At 42.8% G+C, this 18,880-nt stretch overlaps 1 protein-coding gene and 1 pseudogene across 1 annotated transcript in view; both read right to left on the bottom strand.

The window, feature by feature from the left end:
• Positions 1-16,850, bottom strand: part of LOC105997734 — a 61,655-nt pseudogene extending 44,805 nt beyond the window's left edge.
• Positions 1-18,880, bottom strand: part of Adgrb3 (adhesion G protein-coupled receptor B3) — a 529,297-nt gene that overhangs the window by 198,031 nt on the left and 312,386 nt on the right. The window lies entirely within an intron of this gene.

Raw genomic sequence — 18,880 nt, 5'->3', positions numbered from 1 at the left:
GTGCCCAGGCCCAGAGTTCAGGCCCCACGACCGGATCAAAAAAAAAATTAAAGAGAGAGCTCTTGTTTCCATATCTTGGGTTTCTTATCTATCTATCTATCTATCTATCTATCTATCTATCTATCTATCTATCTATCTATCTATCTATCTATCCATCCATCCATCCATCTATCTATCTGTATACACATATACATACATAAATACATCTCTATTTATATAAATACAAAATATAAATATAAAGAGGCACATGGGCATTGCTTTGTGTTTCTCTACTAAGACTACCCTCTTTTGGTCTCACTGTGTGTGAGTATCTAGAATCCTATATAATTTATCATATCCCACTGTATTTTAGATCTAACTTCCACATATTAGAGATACTATGTGCTGTTTGTCTCTCTGAGCTTGGCTTACCTCACTTAGAATGATTTGTTTTAGTTCTATTCATTTCCCTGCAATTGACATAATTTTATTATTTATAATGGCTGTATAAAATTACCTTGTATATAGATACCACATTTTTGGATTCACTCATCTATTGTAGGGCATCTGGACTGTTTCTATAGCTTGGCTATTGTGAATAGTGCAGCAATGAACAAGGATGTGCATGTGTCTTTATGGTATCCTGACTCATGATGACCTGAGTAGATGCCCAGTAGTGGTATTGCTGGGTCATAGGGAAGGTCTATGTTTAGTTTTTGAGAATCCGCCAGACTGCTGTCCAGAGTGGTTGCATTAGTTTACATTCCCACCAGGAGTACAGTAGGGTTCCTTCTCCCCACACCCCTGCCATGTTTGTTCTTTGAATTCATAATGTTGGCCCATCTAACCAGGGCGAATTTCAGCTGTTTTGATTTGCATTTCCTTAATGGCCAGGGATGATGAGCATTTCCTCATGTGTTTCTTTGTCATTTTTACCTCTTCTTCTGTGAAGACTCTCCTTAGCTCCTTTGTACACACAGTGATCCGTTTATTAGGTTTTGGAGGGGTTAGTTTCTTAAGATTCTTTTATATATGAGATATTAGGCCTTTGTCTCATGTATTGCTAAGGATTTTCTCCCAGTTGGTTGGCTGTTTTTCTAGTTTAGTAACCATGTCCTTAGCTGTGAAGAAGCTTTTTCTTTCTTTTTTATTTGGTTGTGGGTCTTGAACTCTGGGCCTGGGTGCTGTCCCTGGGCTCTTCAACTCAAGGCGAGTGAGTACTCTACCACTTGATCCACAGCACCATTTCCAGTTTTCTGGTGGTTAACTGGAGATAAGAGTCTCATGGACTTTCCTGCACAGGCTGGCTTTGAACCCTAATCTTCAGATCTCTGCCTCCTGAGTAGCAAGGATGACAGGCGTGAGCCACTGGTGCTCGGCTTACAGAAACTTTAAAAAATTTTTCTTTTTATATTGTTTTTCCCCTACCATCCCTTCCTTCCCACCTCCACAACTACACTCGCCCCCCCCCCACCTAAATTGTAAAGTTCATTTTTCAACATAGTGTCTTCTACATCTCACTGTTGCAATGGGCCAACCTATATACCAATTTAAACATTTTGTTTTTATTTTGCGGTAATCCCATTTGTCAAGTCTCTCTCCTATGTGTTGTGCACCTGGGACTCTTCATGAAGTTTTTACTTATACCTGTATGTTCTTTTTCTTACTCTTGCTTACTGTAGTCTCAATGTTCTGGGTCTGACTTCGAGGTCTTTGATCCACTTTGAATTGATATTAGTGCATGGTCACAAACAGGGATCTGCTTTTAGTTTTCTGCATTTGGATGCCCAGTTTTCCCAATGCCAATTATTAAAGAAGAAGTTTTTTCCCCATTGCATGTCTTTGGCTCCCTTATCAAATATCAGATAACTGTAAATGTATGGTTTTATTTTTGGGTCTTCTAATGTGTTCCACTGATTTTTGCATCTATTTTTTGTGCCAATGCCAAGCTTTTTTTGTTATTCTAGCTCTGTAGTAGAGCTTGAGGTCTGCTTTTTTTTTTTTTTTGCTTAGAATTGCTTTGGCTATTCTAGGTCTCATGTTGTTCCATATGAATTTTTGGGTAGTTTTCTATATCTTGGTAAAGAATGTCATTGGGATTTTGATGGGGATCACAAATGAATTTGTAGATTATTTTCATCAATATGGCCATTTTCATAATAGTGATTCTATGTATCCATGAACATGGAAGGTCTTTCCATTTCCTGCTGTTCTTTTTGATGATTTCTTTCTTCAGATATTTGTAGCTTTACTATAATGATCTTTTATAACTCTGTTAGGTATATTCCTAGGTTTTTTTTTTTGAGGCTATTGCAAATGTAGCTGCTTTCCTGATTTCCCTTTCTGCTGTACATTTTTGGCATATAAAAAGCTACTCATCTTTGTGGGTTTATTTTGTATATACTGCTACTTTGCCAAAGTGGTTGATCAGCTCTAGGAGCTTGGGAGTGAAAGAGAGAAGGATTGTCACTACACAGTAATAAAGGGACTGATCCATGAAGAAGAAATCACCGTGGTCAATATTTATGCACCAAATATGGGAACACATAATACATTAAACAGTTTTGGACTTACAGAACATGATAGGCCCCAACACAATAACAGTGGGAGGCCTTAACACTCCACTCTCACCAAGGGACAGGTCTACCAAACCAAAGATCAGCAAAGAGGCCTCTGAACTAAATGACACCATAACCCCAATACATCTGCAAAGTATTCCACCCAGCAACCACCCCATTCATTCTTCTCTGAAGCCCATGGCACCTTCTCTAGAATGAATCATATACAAGAGAGTCAACCAGCTGGATTGAGATAATTCCTTGCATACTGTCTGACCACAGTGGAGTCCAACTAGTCCTCAACAACAAAATACTGCAGAAAACAAACATATAGAGACAGAATAACACAGTACTGAATTATAATACATTGGTCATCAAAGAAATAAAGGAGGAAAGTAGAAAGTTCTTACAAGTCAATGAAAATGAAAATGAAAACACATCACAATGAAACCTCTGGGATATAGCGAAAGCACTGATGAGAGGAAAGTTCGTAGATCTAAATGCACACAGAAGGAAACTAAAATAGCTCAAGTAAATAACCTCATAGTGCAAGGAAAACTGCTAGAAAAACAACAAACCAAACCAAAACCACTAGATGGAAAGAGATAGCAAACACTAGCGCAGCAAGTAATGAAGTAGAGACTAGAAAAAGCCAATGAAACAAAAAGCTGGTTCTTTTTTTTTTTAAAAAAAGACAGACTCAACCAGTAAAATTAGAGATACCACAGGAAACATTTCAACAAACATCCAAGAAATCCAAACAATTAGGACTACTTTCAAAGCCTGTACTCAAATAAGAGGGAAAATCTAGTAGAAATGCACATATTTCTACAGACATACAAAATGCATAGGTTGAACCAAGAAACTATATACCAGTTAAACAGGCCCATAACACCCAGTGAGACTGAGGAAGTACTTAGAGGTCTTCCAGCAAGGAAAAGCCCAGGTCCCAATGGATTCATTGCTGAATTCTATAAGACTTGAACTGACACCCAAACTCCTCAAAGTCCTCAAAGACAAGAACCACATGATCATCTCAATAGACAAAAATCTTTCCACAGGGGCTGGGAAGGTGGCTCAGTGGTAGAGCACTTGTCTTGCTATGCCTGAGGCCCTGGGTTCGATTCCTCAGCACCCCACAAGCAAAAAGAAAAAAGCCGGAAGTGGTGCTGTGGCTCAAGTGGTAGAGCGCTAGCCTTGAGCTGAAGAGCTGAGGGACAGCGCCCAGGCCCAGAGTTCAGGCCCCACGACTGGACCCCAAAAAAAAATCCTTCCACAAAATACAACATCCATTTGTGTTAAAAGCTTTGCAAAAGCTAAGAATAGAAGGAACACTGCTTAAAATAATAGTAATAATAATATTAAATAATAAAGTCTTCATCATCCTGAACCTGAACGATGAGAAATTAAAATCATTTCCCCTAAAATCAGAAACCAGGCAAGAATGTCCACTCCTCCTCCGTATAGTTTTGGAACTCCTACGTAGACCAATAAGGGAAGAAAATGACATTAAAGAGATTCACACAGGGAAAGAAGTCAAATGATCCCTATTTTGCAGATGACATGATCTTATAAATGAAGTTTCCCATCTTTTAGATACAGTACTTTAATGTGTGCAATTATGCATAATTTGGAATAAGCTTGCATGTTAACTGATTAAGACCCAAAATTCACTCCTTTACCCGGTTTTGTTATCTTTCCTTAACACTGTAACTTGAATAGTCATTAGAAAGTAAGTGAGTCCATGAACGGGGAATGGCAGCTTGCTTCTTTAGTCTCATCTTCTTAGGAGGTAGAGAGGAGAATCAAGAATTCAAGGCCATGACCTCAGGAACAAAAGAAAAGAAAGACACAAAAGGAATGGCCATGACTCAAGTGGTAGAATACTCGTGTGGAAAGCAGATGCTCTAGGTTCAATCCACAGTATTAGGAAGGGGGAATGGGAGGGTGGGCAGAAAGGAGGGATGGAAGGAGGGGGGAGGAGGAGAGGGAGAGAGAGAAAATGAAGAAAGAAAAGAAAGAAAGGTGGAGAAGGAGGATGACAGGATGGGAGGGGAGGGAGAGAGAGAAATGAGATCAGAACCGAAGAACCTCGTTAGAGTTCCAGGACCCACTTGTTATCATCCATGGAGATATAAATGCTCTTTGCTTTTTATCAAAGAATAACTCTTTATGTACTATGACTTACAATTAGTAATTATACTTTTATGGGATATTTAAAAGATGCAGATAGGGCTGGGAAGGTAGCTTAGTGGTAGAGCACTTGCCTTGCATGCATGAGGGTCTGAGTTTGATTCCTCAGTGCCACGTAAGCAGAAAAATCAAGAAATGTCGCTGCAGCTCAAGTGGTAGAGCACTTGCCTAGAGCTGAAGAGCTGAGGGACAGTGCCCAGGCCCAGAGTTCAAGCCCCATAACCAGAAAAAAAAAGATGCAGGATAAACACGATTTCACTACCTACATCAATGTTGTTATTCAACCTAATGTTGCTGTAAAATAGTGGAGAAAATCAGCATAGTCTAGAAAAATCAATATAAATGTGTCACTAAAAAATAGGCCTCAGTTGTGGATAAACTCTGATATTTAGAAAAGAAAATCACACACCCAGTTTTGCTTATGTATTCAGACACTTCACCTACTTCTGGTTTTTAACCCATGCAGCCAGCACAACCACTTCCTAACTGATATGGGATGTGTAGAACTGGATGAGCCACTCACTACCATACCTGTGGTAGCCACCTGCTCTCTGCAGTACTGACTCACCATTACACATACTGCAAACAACTAGCTCTCCACATTTCAGATTAAAGACACACATTTACATAATAGGAGAGCATTTATTGCACTAATAGTTTCTATTACATTCATACTTGATCTACATTAAGGATAGTGCATTTGGGAACTGAATTTAAAAACTACCCTTAAAAAACAGGGTATTTTTTTGCATATGCCACAAAAACAATAGTTCCATAAGAACAATCTAATTTGAAGGAATAATTGTGGCATAACTTTGTAGATTTTGAAATATAAAAATTACACTTAGAGCTTGAAAGATTATCTTTTTGTTACCTCCAAAGGTTTTTGTTTAAAAAACAGGAATGAAATATAGTAGTGATCTTTTGTTGAGCATTTTTAATGGCTTAGTCAAAATAGCCATGGAATTAACCATATAAAAATATACAAATAGGATTTCATAGACAGGATTGATGAGAAGCAGAGACATTTGCACTTACAAAACAAGCACCTGTTTGAACCAGGCATTGTTTTTGATGCAACAAGGAACAAAACAAAGACATGAATATTCCCCTAGTGGAGCTTGTGTGGGTGTGGGAGAAATTAATAAGAACAGATAAACAGGACATCCAGAATTTGGATAGTAAATGCTAAGGAGAATAAACAAAACTGCAGCTGTGTGGGAACAGGGGTGTTTCACTGTCGAGGCCAGAGGAGAATGGCTGGTAGACATGGTGCTGATGAGGAGAGCTGGCAGGAATTCGCAGGCAGCCGGAGGCACATAGAGAGAAAGAGCAAGTTCTAGTGCTTCCCCCATTCTTTCCTGTAGCAGTTTCAAGGTTTCAGGGCTTACATCGAGATCTTTAGTCTGCTCTGAATGGATAATACCAGTGTGCTACATTGGGGTTTAGTTTTAGTGCTCAGCATGGTCAGTTTTGCCTGCACAGTTTCTTCCTAAACAGAACTCAAATGTTGGCATGTATCTAAAGCAAGGGTTGATGAAGAGATTGTGTGGCACTAGGAGAATGCACAGCAAAGGAAGCAGTAGACCCTTTCCGAACGGGAAAAAATACTGCCATCTATACAGCAAGCAAGAGACGAAGAACCAGAATATGCAGAAATCTTAAGAAAACTTACAATCTGAGTTCACTATTCACAATAGCCCAGTTATATAAACAGCTCAGATGCCCGACAATGGCTGAGTGGATTAAGAAAATGCGATACCTCTACACCATGGAATTTTACTCATCTATTAAAAAGAATAATCTTATGTCATTTGCAGGAAAATGGATGCACCTAGAAAAAATTAGGTTAAGTGAATTAAGTCAGGCTCAGAAAGAGAAATAGTAAGAGCACTGAATCCTAACCACTAGACTGCCAGGGAATTCTTAGGAGAGGACCATAATGGCGCAATAGCATGTGCACATGACCATATGAAATGGTGCTTATCAAAATGAACCCCAAGAAATTTTTTTTGTCTATCATGGGGCCTGAATTCTGGGCCTGGGCACTGTCCCTCAGCTCTTTAGTTCAAGACTAGTTCTCTACCACTTGAGCCACAGTGCCACTTCTGGTTTTTCTGAGTGTTTGTTGGAGAGAAGAGTCTCAGGGACTTTAGTGCCTGGGCTGGCTTTGAACCTCGATCCTCAAGATCTCAGCCTCCTGAGTAGCTAGGATTACAGGTGTGAGCCACCGGCACCCGGCCAATAAGGTTTTTTATTGTGCTGTCTGTGGTTCCTTTTTCTCCCCTTTTGTCATTGATTTCTGTACCCTTTGTCTTTTATGTAAGTTTATCTGATGTGGGGAAGAGGTAGCACAGAAACATAGGGACAAAGGGTGAACTAATTCAGCAGAGTTACTCATTAGACACTGTATTGGAAATGAACTGTACTCTTGGGAAGGAGGGAAGGAAGGAGAAAACTGGGAGAAAAATGAAGGAGTCGGTGACAGTGTTCAAAAACCTATGTCCTCATTATCTGGCTTATGAAACTGTAACCTCAGTGTATATCAACTTTACAATAAAAATTTAAAAAAGGAGACATGGTAAATGTTTTCTCTTCCATGTGGAATCTGGATCTAAATTATATACATGATACCCCATATAGGATTTTATTCATATAAACACAAACCAACCAAGTAAGCTCGGTGAACTCAGAAGAGGGGTCCAGAAGTGTAACTCCTTTTGAATGCTACTGGCTCACGCCTGTAATCCTAGCTACTCCTCCGGAGGCTGAGATTTGAGGATTGTGGTTGAAAGCCACAAAATCCATGAGACATTTATCTTCAACCAGCCACCTAAAACCCAGAGTGGAGCCGTAGCTCAAAATGGTAGAGCACTAGACTTGAGCAAACAAGGTCAGGGATAACGCCCAGGCCCTGAGTTTAAGCCCCACAACTGACAAGAAAGGGGGTAACTCTTTTGAACAACTAATAAACTGTTCAACAAAATGAATACCAGGAAGTGAAATGAGTTTGGGTGGGAGAGGGAGGAAAAGAGGGTGGAACAGAAGTGGAGGCAGAAGATAAGCAAGCGCTGTCATTATAGTCAACTTATATCATGTAAGCATTAGGTAGGGATGGGGAAACAGGTGAGTGAAGGACAGGGTGACATTGACCACAAAGCTTTGTACTGAGACCCGAACTTGTGGAACCATAACCTCTTTTCACGACTACTTAATAAAAGAATAAAATTTAAAAACTCTCAAAGAATAAACAGTCTAATTAATAAATGGACAAATACACTCAACAGACCCCTCTCAAAGAAGACGTACATAGGGCCAATAAAATCGTAAAAGGAGATGCTCAGCCATGCTGGCCATAAAGAACATGCAAATCAAAACGACCTTGAGATTTCATCTCAGTCCAGGTACAACCTCCTTACCAAGAGTAGAACCAGCAGCAGATGTTGGCGGGGGGATGCGGAACTTGAGACCCTCATCCACTGTTGGCAGGAATGTAACCTAGTACAACTTCTGGAAGTCAGTGCGGAAGCTCCTTAGAAAATGAAGCACAGAACTGCTTGATGATCCGCTGAACATGCCTGGTATTCCTCTGAAGGAATGTGAGAATACGAAGAGGCATCTGCACACCCACATTCACTGAACCAGTCATAGCAGTCTACAGAAACAGCCCAGACCCCTGGAATCAATGAATGAGAAAATAAAATGTGATCTACCTACCTACCTGACTCATACAGCTATCTATATAGTGGTAGTTAGATACTTAGATACAGGTATCTAGATTTAGACACAGATCTAGACACATGTACATCTATCTGTCTATCCATCCATCTGTCTGTCTATCATCTCCAGTAGTATATCGTTCAGCCATAAGAAAGAATTATGTTTTCAGGAAAATGGATCAGCCTGGAAACCATCTTGTTAGGTAAAGTAAGTCAGGTTCAGAAGGATGAAGGATGTATGTTTTCTCTCATGAGTGTATTCTAGACCTGAAAGACATATGTATGTGTGGACCTCAAATCTACCTGAGCAGCCTGATTAACGTATGGCATAGGAATGTGTCAGATACCAGAGTGAGATCCTTTTGAATAATTAATATGTACTTTAACAAAAATGAATGTTAGGAAACTGAAAGCTGTTCTCTTTGGAGTGTAGTGTTCATGGGAAGGGCAAGTGACTAGAGAGGGTGCAGGAAGACAAACTGGGTCAAAGTACTTTATGTACATCCATAAAAATGAGCAGTGAGGCTTGCTGCAGTATGCAGAAACGGACATGCCAAAGTGAACCCTCCTGAACAACCACTTAGTACTAATAAAGAAGACAGCGTTCCAATATTCCCAGTGGTGCCCTGTGTGTGTGTGAGGAAAAGTGAGGCAGGCAAAGTGACAAGAACGGGGGGGGGGAAGGGGGCAAGAATGGGGAGTCAGGGGTCAAGGGTCAGGGGTGAAGGAGTGGTGGCAGGAGAGCAGGAAGGTGGTCAGGAGTCAGGAGAGGAAACTGAGGTGGAGCAGGGCTGGCAGGCCCTTGAAGGTCACAAAGAGTTTGTAGGATTTTACTGGTATCTACCTAGGTGCAGCTACATGACTCAGGCTTGGAGTGGAGGCCAGACTCCCTCTCAGGAGGGCCCCTGGTGCCCCGGACACTGGAGACCAGAACTGATGCCATCAGAGCAGTGATCCTGAGACCAGCCATCCAAACAGTGTTGGTGTAAAATAGAATTTCCTAACAGTTTGTGTTGCTCTTGATTTTGGCAAGTATTCCACTCATTAAATGTCATTAATTTCAAATGGTTTCAATTGATGGGTCCCTACATTTTTCCTTTGCAGGTTCATTTAGGATAGTCTCCAGCACTGGCTTGGGGGCCTCCAATGTTCCTTCATCATTTGTGTAATCTGAGGGCCTGTCTCCTGTCTGCATTGGGGTGGATGTGTGTGCACATGCTGGGCTTCGCAGAGAGGCTCCATGGTCATTAAGGCTAAGACTGGAAGCGAATGAGGTGGGAGTGTGAGATTTCCCCCAGGTGGGCTGGTACCTTGGCCCAAAATACGGCACAATGCATCCTGACCCACCCAATGTCCTGAAAAGCTGTGCCTGCACCCTAGGAAGGACAGGGCCATGCAAGGCAGTCATTGCTAATGAAGAACAGATTGTGTGCAGTGCAGACACAGGTTGATCTGATGCTCCCGGGTGATGTGGCTGGTGTTGGGCTGGGGGGGGCTGGAAAGGCAGATGGTGAGTACTGTGGTTCATGGGGTGAAGGTCTCTGACATGAGTGGGGCCTCTCTGTGCGCCTCCGTGTGTGACTGCACCGAGCCCAGGGCAGGAGGTCCACCTCTCTGATCTCAAGGCTGAGTTGAGCTATTTCTCCACCCCGTAGCTCAGACACTAGAGACCCTTGAAATCAGAACCCACGCTGAAGGGTGTTCACATTCCCAGTCAGTATGGAATTACTAAGTTTAGATTCTTTTCACATTTCTCAAGGGTGTTATGCTTGCATTTCAGATGCTAAGTTGTAAGAGCAGAGAATCTGGAGGAGTGAGCTGGGTTCTCAAGTGAATGTATGTGGGCATCCAGGACATGCTAAGAGGCAGGGTGGGTTCTTGAGTGGATGTGTGGGGGCCCATCCGGGACACGCTACGAGGCGGAGTGCCGCCTCTGTTCTGGGGTGCACTCTGCTCTTAGCCATGGACGCTGCACCAAGGCATCAACACTTCATTCTAGAAAGATGCAGAAAGAACTAAGGACTACACCAGGGCTGGGGTGGGTCCTAGAATTTCCCTCAATACATAAGAAGCCCAATCTGTTCAGATAATATTGAGAGTTCAAACAAAGGCATATTTGAATTCAGAATAAATGAGCTGCAGGTGAGATGAAAGATGCTGGAAGCATCCTGCACTGAGCCTGCCTCCAGCTTTCTAAGTTGGTCATCTGCGTGGTTCCTACAACTCCACGGGCCTCACCTCTCAGTTGTGGAGCAAGGTGAGCACTATGAGGAGTTTGTAGGAGGATTAATTCAGTAATGTACAGCACTCAGTGAGGTGAACAGCACATTACACTCAAAGTGAGAAGCAATTATTATATCCCTGTATACACACTTATATGTATAAATACTTCCATTGCATCAATAATGTAAAAATAAAAGTGCTTCTGCACAAAAATTTATCCTTCTCCAACAGATAGAAGGTTCTAATATGGAGGACAATAAAGATTCACTCATAATAAACACTCTCCTTGGGTACCAAATGCCAGAAACCACAGCAGCAGTAGTGACTTTACTACTAGGGTTCTGAAATCCGAGGCTAGCACAATCTAGTTACACAGGCTGTACTAGCATTTAAGTGTTGTCAGTCGAGTTTTCCTGGAGCATTGTCAGGAGTGAGCTGAGAGAGGGAGGAGGAAGCAGTAGAGGTTACAGCACAGAGGCCTGGGTCTGGCTGGCCCCGCCTTGAGGAAGCTCAGGCTGGCAGGTATAACCAGGAATCTGATGTGGAGAGAGACGAGATGAGCAGGCACTAAAAGACGCAACTAACCCCAGAGACATGCACAAGCACAAGGAGGACTTAGCTCATGAGAAGGACTCAGCTCACGAGGAGGACTCAGTTCATGAGGAGTCAGCTCATGAGGAGGACTCAGCTCATGAGAAGGACTCAGCTCATGAGGAGGACTCAGTTCATGAGGACTCAGTTCACAACGAATGACTTTTCTCAGTATCCGTCAGGTTTCACATAGAAATTCCTGGGCTTCACGATGGAAGGAAGCTAACCACAGAATTACCCGAAGACCCGCTGATCCCACAGTGGGCATCTATCCCAGTGACAAGTCAGGGTACAGGACTCAGACATGCACCTCATGTCTAAGGCTGCACTATTCACCAGAGCCAATGAATGGTAACAGCTGAGAGCCCTCACAATGAGTCAAGAAAATGTGATTCTCTCTCAATGCAATTTTTTGATTCATAATGAAGAATGGTATTGTTTCATTTGCAGGGGAATGGATGAACCTGGAAGAATTATATTGAGTTAGTCAAACTTAGACAAAAGATGCATATGTTCTCTCACATGTAGGAGTTAGAAACTGTATACAGAACCGTATCCCCATATACATACACTGACTAAAGAATGATTTATTCCGGGGAGGATTCCAATGGTGTAACTCATTTAAACAACTAACTTTCAGTTTAACAACGTGGATACCAGGACGCTGAAACGTGTTGTGCTGTGATAAGGTCATGGCTGGGATGCAGGCAAAGAAGACTGGAATGGGGGACGAATGCAGCCACGATACGCGCAGTGCACATGTGTGAACATGGGGCCAGGTTACTGCAGGGGAGGGTCGGGAAGGGCTGGGAGGGCTGGGGACTGATGGAAGGGATGATGTGGATCAAGACACACTGTAATCACCAACCTACGCCTTGCACTGAAACCTCTTTATACAACTATTTAGAGATAATAAATGATAAAACATAAATTCTTTAGCTTAGAGAAAACTCAGAAACCAAGAACTGCTTTCTCTGCACTCTGCCACGCAGTAGTTAGTTTTAAAGTCAAACTGTTTTCTTCTAGAGTTTCTTTTTTTTTTTTTTAATTTTTCTTGAACTCTGGGCCTGGGCGCTGTACCTCAGATCTTCAGCTCAAGGCGAGTGCTCTACCACTTGAGCCACAGTGCCACTTCCGGTTTTCTCTAGAGTCTCTTGATAAGCAAAACAATTTTTTCTCGCAGCAACATTTTCCCTTTAGAAGCTTTGCTTTCCTTAGTCATCTGAATTATGATGCAAATTTCTTCATATAGCTATTCCTTCCAATATTAATTGCAGCTTTGCAGTAACATATTCTTATTCCTCATTATGATGCATAAAGTTAGCATTTTATAAACTTAATATTATAAATCTCATTACTTTTGACTTCAGAGATGAATAAAAATAGTACTTTCAAGGAGAAAGCACTTGTAATATTTGCTACGTCATTTTAACCACGAAAACTGACACAGAGACAGCTCCCTCTTCTGAAGAAGAGTTCTTCTATCAAATAACTTACAACATCCAGGCCTTATTCGGGTTTATTTTCAGTGTCACTCAGATTTTGGCACATTTTTAAGGTAAATAATTGAACACCAGCTGCCCTTGGGTTCACCTATAACCAGTATGGTTTAATGGTGAGATTCCTGGCATGCGACATGCTGTACGAGGAAGAGGTGACAGAGAATGATCTCCTTCCCCGAGGGCAGGTGAACGGTGCTCCACTTCCGGTGGGCATGTGACCATGGTTCCTAACTGAAGGAATGTGGATGGCAGGCATGGTGCTGCCTCTGGGCCTGGGTGGCGCCCACTGGGACAGAGGATTCTCCATTGTCTGGGGACATGCTCAGGACGCAGGGTGTGAGGCTGCCGAGCTGCGGAGTTACAGCTTCAAGAAGAGCCTCCTGCCAGCCTCTTAACTCCTTTGCTTCTCATGGGAGGAAGAGAAAGCCCTTCTATCTTTCTTACACAAATTAGCACACTGTACCTAATGGGGTCAGTCCAGTGGTCAAAGAAATTGCTTTAAACCACTAAGACATTTGTTCGCATGTTTTCTTCTTTTTTAAGTTTACCACAAAGTAAGCTAGTTCATTTAGACAACCAAGTAACCATAGGAATTGCAGTTCAGTTGGTTCACTCTTTCCTTTGATGACCTTATGGAGTATTTGGCAAAGGAGAAAAGTCACTTAACATGCACAAAAGCGAGAAACAACATTGAAGAGAAACAAGTCTGTATATAGAGAGAAGTTCCTTCATTCCACATCCAACACCCAGTGTGGGACCTCATTGAGAATCAAAAAGACCTAATAGAGAAGGAGAAGAAGGAAATACTACTCTAGCAGTCATATGTGCAGAAGAAAAGGTGTTCTTGTTTGTAAAGAAGGAAATTGACAGCAACAACTGATATCTGCCCACCTACCCATTTGCCCCCTACCACACTCTGATTTATAACTATTTATAAGGACATTATCATTGTACAGATATAATATATATATATATTCACATAAGAGTAAATATTTCTGAAACTATTTTTTATTTAAAAAGAATGCTAGAGAAATGATTCCTTGAGTTATTATTTAATGTGTGGCTTTCTGCCTGTGTGGAGCTGGTGTCTCTGTTTTGAGTGCACAGGACATCCTGTGGAGGAAACTCTTTCTGAATTACTCTCTGTTTATTGCCAGGGACTAACATGCGATGCCTTTTCCAAACTCAACACTTGGCACTTTTCCTTGTTCTCTGAATTGTCCCCAGTGCCTCTTTTTCTGGATATTATCTTCCTTCTGTCCTCTGGCAGGCTTTTGATAACCACAGTCAAAACACCTAAGTTGCTGAAGTTTCCAAGATAAAGTTGAAATTGGTCCTTTGGCATCATTTAGGAAGCAAGACTACAGAGTTCTAGCAATTAATATGCTTTATCTTGCTGGATTCTTTTGAGCTGAGACAAGAATTTTTTAAATAATGACATAAAAAGTAAAAATGCCATGTTGTTTGTACTTCAAAGGACACACAGAAGTTAATTCATGCACAACCTTTGTCCTGCATAATATGACAATACATTTATTTATTCTGTTGAATTGAGAGAACTGTTTTTTTTTAAAGAAAACTATATATATATTAATGGATTGGATTAATTTATAACCAGGTGCTGGTGGCTCATACCCATTATCTTATTTACTCAATAAACTCAGATCTGGAGGATGGAGGTTTGAAGCCAGCCTGGCACAAAAGTCTGTAAGATTTCATCTCCAAAATAACCAGCAAAAAGCTGGGTTTGGAGGCATGGCTGGGTGGTAGGGTACCAGTTGTGAGAAAGCAATGCTGCACAAGCATGAAGTGCTGAGTTAAAAAACCCAGTACTAGAAAAAAAAGCATAGTTTATCCAGGTCCTTATGTGCATCCTATTGAGACCCATGTCACTAAGTGAAAATAAAAAACAAACACATTTTTTTTAAAAGAAGCTCAGTAGAATGTATCGAAGATCTTAACTCAGTGAAGAATACTTGGAACGTTTCTTTTCTTTTAGTACTTACTGTGCTGCTTCCAGAAGAAAGCACAGGGAAGAACAGGAGGCCAGCTCCATTAGTCACTGGGAATTTTCAGAACTTAGTATTTTCACACTTATGGGGCAGCTGTTTCTTGTATGTCCCAGGAGCGCCTGTGCCCACATTAAACGGCAGTTCTCACTAAACTTCAGTTCACACCAGTAAGGAAATCACTTGAGCACGCTTGGCCCCTGTAGAGAGCGAGTGACATCGGGCGTCCACTGAGGCAGCCACTGCTCATTTGATCCGAAAGGCCATCAGGTCAGTTCACCCAGGGCAGGACCTGGAAGCTGAGGGTGGAGTGCCTCACCTGGGAAGCATGGATCTAACAGCAACCATATTTTAAGAATAAAAAGTCAAATGTGTGTGTGTGTGTGTGTGTGTGTAGTGTTTGGGGGGGTTTACTGGGGCTTGACTTAAGGACATGCGATCTGCTTTTCCTGCTTAGCTTCTCTACCCAAGGCTGACTCCATTTCCAGCCTTTTCCTGGTTAATGAGAGATAAAAAGCTTCGTGGACTCTTCTGCCTGGACTGAACTTTGATCCTCAGAGCTCAGCCTTTGAAGTAGCTAGGATTATAGGTGTGAACTCAGCTTCTGGCTAGAATCAAGCATTTTTACTTTATAATTTCAATTTGTGACATTTTTTCAGTCCACCAGCAATGTTTCTCATGTTGCTGTTTAATCTCCTCTGTGTCCAGTTCTTTTTCTTCAAGTTCATTTTAAACTTTTTATTCACTGCTAACTCCTTCAGTGAGGCCAGTTTGCTTCCTCATGATTACTTCATCTTTAATTTCACTTTGAGTAGACTTCCTGATTCTCTTTCTCGTCTCTGTTTTCAGCTCATACACAGGTATGTCCCTGTGGCTCACATCTGACCTTCTGGCTACACAAGAACTGAGGATCACAAGGCTGGTCTGAGCAGGCAAATCCGTGAGACTTTTATCTGCAGTTAGCCACCATAAAGCCAGAAGTGGAAGTGTGAAAGGCTAAGGGACAGCATCAAGTCCCAGTACCCATACCCACCCACCTGAGTTCAAGTCCCAGTACCCACAGGCACCCACTCAGGAGGCTTCACTGGGATCCACAGAAGCTTTTGGAATTCCACACACATGATCTTAAGTCCTTCCCTCCCCAAGTTCCTTGGCCTCTATGCTCTCCTGCTTCACAGACACACATCATGTGTCCTCATCCCATGATCAGACTGCTTGCCTGGCACAGCCCGGATCTACTCATTCGTAAAAGGCAAACAAGGGCAATGTCTGCCTGGCCAATTTGTGAAGGCTAACCGAGGGTTAGCACACAGCCCACAGGGACTTACATCCAGCCATGTTCCAGCACCGTAAATCGCCAGCCTGACAGAAAGCGGCTGCTGGAGTGGGCTCTGTCCTGGCCCCACAGACCGGCTCCTCCAGGGCTGGCAGGCGCCACGCAAACCCAGCGCGCTGCAGCGAGGGTGGCTGCGGGGCACCTCGGGCTGCAGCCCAGGCCAGGGCTGGGGAGCTGGAAGGGTAATCAACAGGTGGAACTCAGAGGCGGAGAAACCTGAAGTTCACAGAAGACAGTCAGGAGATAATCTTAAAAGTGTCAGACTTACACTTCAAAAAAAAATGATCCAAAAAGAAAATGGCAGCCTTCTGTGTGCTTTTGTATGTGCGCATGTTGAGAGGGCTAAACACAGATGGCTTGTCCTGCACCTGGACTGGTGCAGCCTGCCCGGGGAGCTGGGGGTCTGCCTCCCTCCATGATACTCTGGACTGCAGGACAGTTACTCCTGTGCATTCAGGTCGGAGCAGGAACATTTGAAACCATCAATGATGTATTCCTGGGCCCGGCAATAACACTTTCATTTCAACTCAAGCACCAAATTTTAGTAAATGATCTGTAGCTGAAGATTGTGTAATTTTGGTTTTGGAAAACTGAGTTCTTTCATTAAATGGATGTGGCAAGGACACAGCTCTCAAGTACACCCAGCTTTCAAAGATGGGGAGCCTTCAACCCTCACTCTGATGCACAGGCGGGTGAGAGCTGTCACAGAGGAGCCTGCCTCGCCAGCCAGGCTGCCCCATGTCCGCAAGCCTGGCACATGGATCCGGAATTCAAGGCAGGCGATGCTAGGATCCAGCCATACCACTCTCAGGAATCTGCCCAAAGGATGACGAGCAAGGGAGCCAGGGAAGACGCTGGCACATCCGTGTTCACTGCTGCACCACCCACCAGAGCCAAGCTACCAACACAAGGGTCAAGAAAAATTTAATTTTATGTCAAGAAAACAGTACATCATCTGAAGGGAAATGGATGGACCCAAAAAGATTATGTTACATGAAGTAAGCCAGGCCCAAGGGGGAAGAGGGTGCTTGTGTTACCTCATGTGTGGAAGCCAGTTCTAAATTATACATACACACACACATACACACACGCACACACACACATATACAGTCTTGCACATACATGAACATATCATATAAAATAACTGCAGGAGAGTATTCAGAGGAGGAGGAAGAGGAGGAGGAAGCAAAAGGAGGAGGAGAAGGAGGAGGAGGGGGGAGAACGAAGAGGGGGAGGAAGAGGACGAGGAAGGCCTCCTAAGTGTGGAGAGTAGGCACAGCCAGGGCTCAGAATAGCTTTTCCACACTGCTCCTTGGGAAGGGGGTGAGTGAATTTTCTACAAGCACATAATCTGTCCATATGTGAGCCTGCATGGTGATCTTAGACTCTTGCTTCTTTTCTGTCATGTTTTAGTCTCTCTTCATGTGGGGGGAGGGAGGAGGCCTCTACAGGCATTGGTGTACAAATGCCACATGCTGCTCTCTGGTGCCTGGCCGGGCCCCATGCAGGTCCCCAGGCCCTTGTGTGCTCAGGCAGCTGAGTGCTGACATCTGCTGCTGGGGAAAGCTCTTTCCTGGATGGTAGCAAGGTTTTTGTGACAACAAGAAGTTTTGAGAAAAATGAAATCACATTTAGCTATTCTTTTTTTTTGCTGGTCGTGGGGGCCTGAACTCTGGGCCTGGGCGCTGTCCCTCAGCTCTTCAGTTCAAGGCTAGTGCTCTACCACTTGAGCCACAGCACCATTTCCGGCTTTTTTTCTGCTTATGTGGTGCTTAGGAATCGAACTCAAGGTCTCATGTGCATGCACGGCAAGCACTCTACCACTGAGCCACCATCCCAGCCCCTATTGTTTGTTTTTATGCTGGCAGTGAAGCCTGAACTCAGCACCTTCCACTCTTGCTTAACTTTCACACTTGAGCCATACCTTGACTTTCTCCCTCTCACTCTCTGCTAGTCAATTGGAGATGAGAGTGTCACAAATTTATCTGCCTCTGCTGGTTTTGAGTGTGATCCTCAGATCTCAGCCTCTTGAGTCACTAGGATTACAGATGGGAGCCACTGGCATATTCTTTTTTTGTTGTACACTGAACTGAATACATCAAACCTTCATTTTGGTCACAGAAAAGTCAAATAACACGTCTAAAGTTATTGAAGAGAAAAAAGATTAGAAGCCAAATGTGTACTTTTGGTATTAGAGAGTTGACCTTCCCAGCACACCCTCATCTGGTAGTGAAGGGTCAGTTTTGACCAAGCGTCTGCATTCCAAGGCTGTGGGAAAAGTGTCCAATGTCCAGCCCCGCTGACATCAAGAATCCCCATTTCACACATAAGAGACCCGACTGTACAACTGTGCTCAGGCTCTTCAGGGTTAACAAAGAAAATGGAAGATCACAGGAGAAAGCTCATAGAAGAGTCAGTTCTCAGAACTTAAATTTCTGAAAAAAGCCCATGATTCAGCTAACAAAAGAACATTTTCCTCTTAGTATTTTTAAAGCAACACAGCCATCAAGGATCTGCATACGATACTGGAGATAATTTCTGAGAAACAGAAAGCACAAGGCAAATTTTTCATGGCTGACGAGACATTATCTGATATTAAGGCTCTGCATGTCAAGAACCATTTTGTATAATTTATGGGTCATATTGACCTGCACAGGATCGAGTTTAACAGGAGTCGGAGATCAAAACTAGGCAAAAAGAGACGAACATAGCTCAGAAATTATCATGATAAAGTGTAATTTTGAATGCAGAAGACATTTGTAATTCCAAA

Source organism: Dipodomys ordii, unplaced genomic scaffold (genome assembly GCF_000151885.1).
Source record: "Dipodomys ordii isolate 6190 unplaced genomic scaffold, Dord_2.0 Scaffold152, whole genome shotgun sequence".
Lineage (NCBI taxonomy): Eukaryota > Metazoa > Chordata > Mammalia > Rodentia > Heteromyidae > Dipodomys > Dipodomys ordii.
This window is presented reverse-complemented; position numbering and strand designations above follow the sequence as displayed.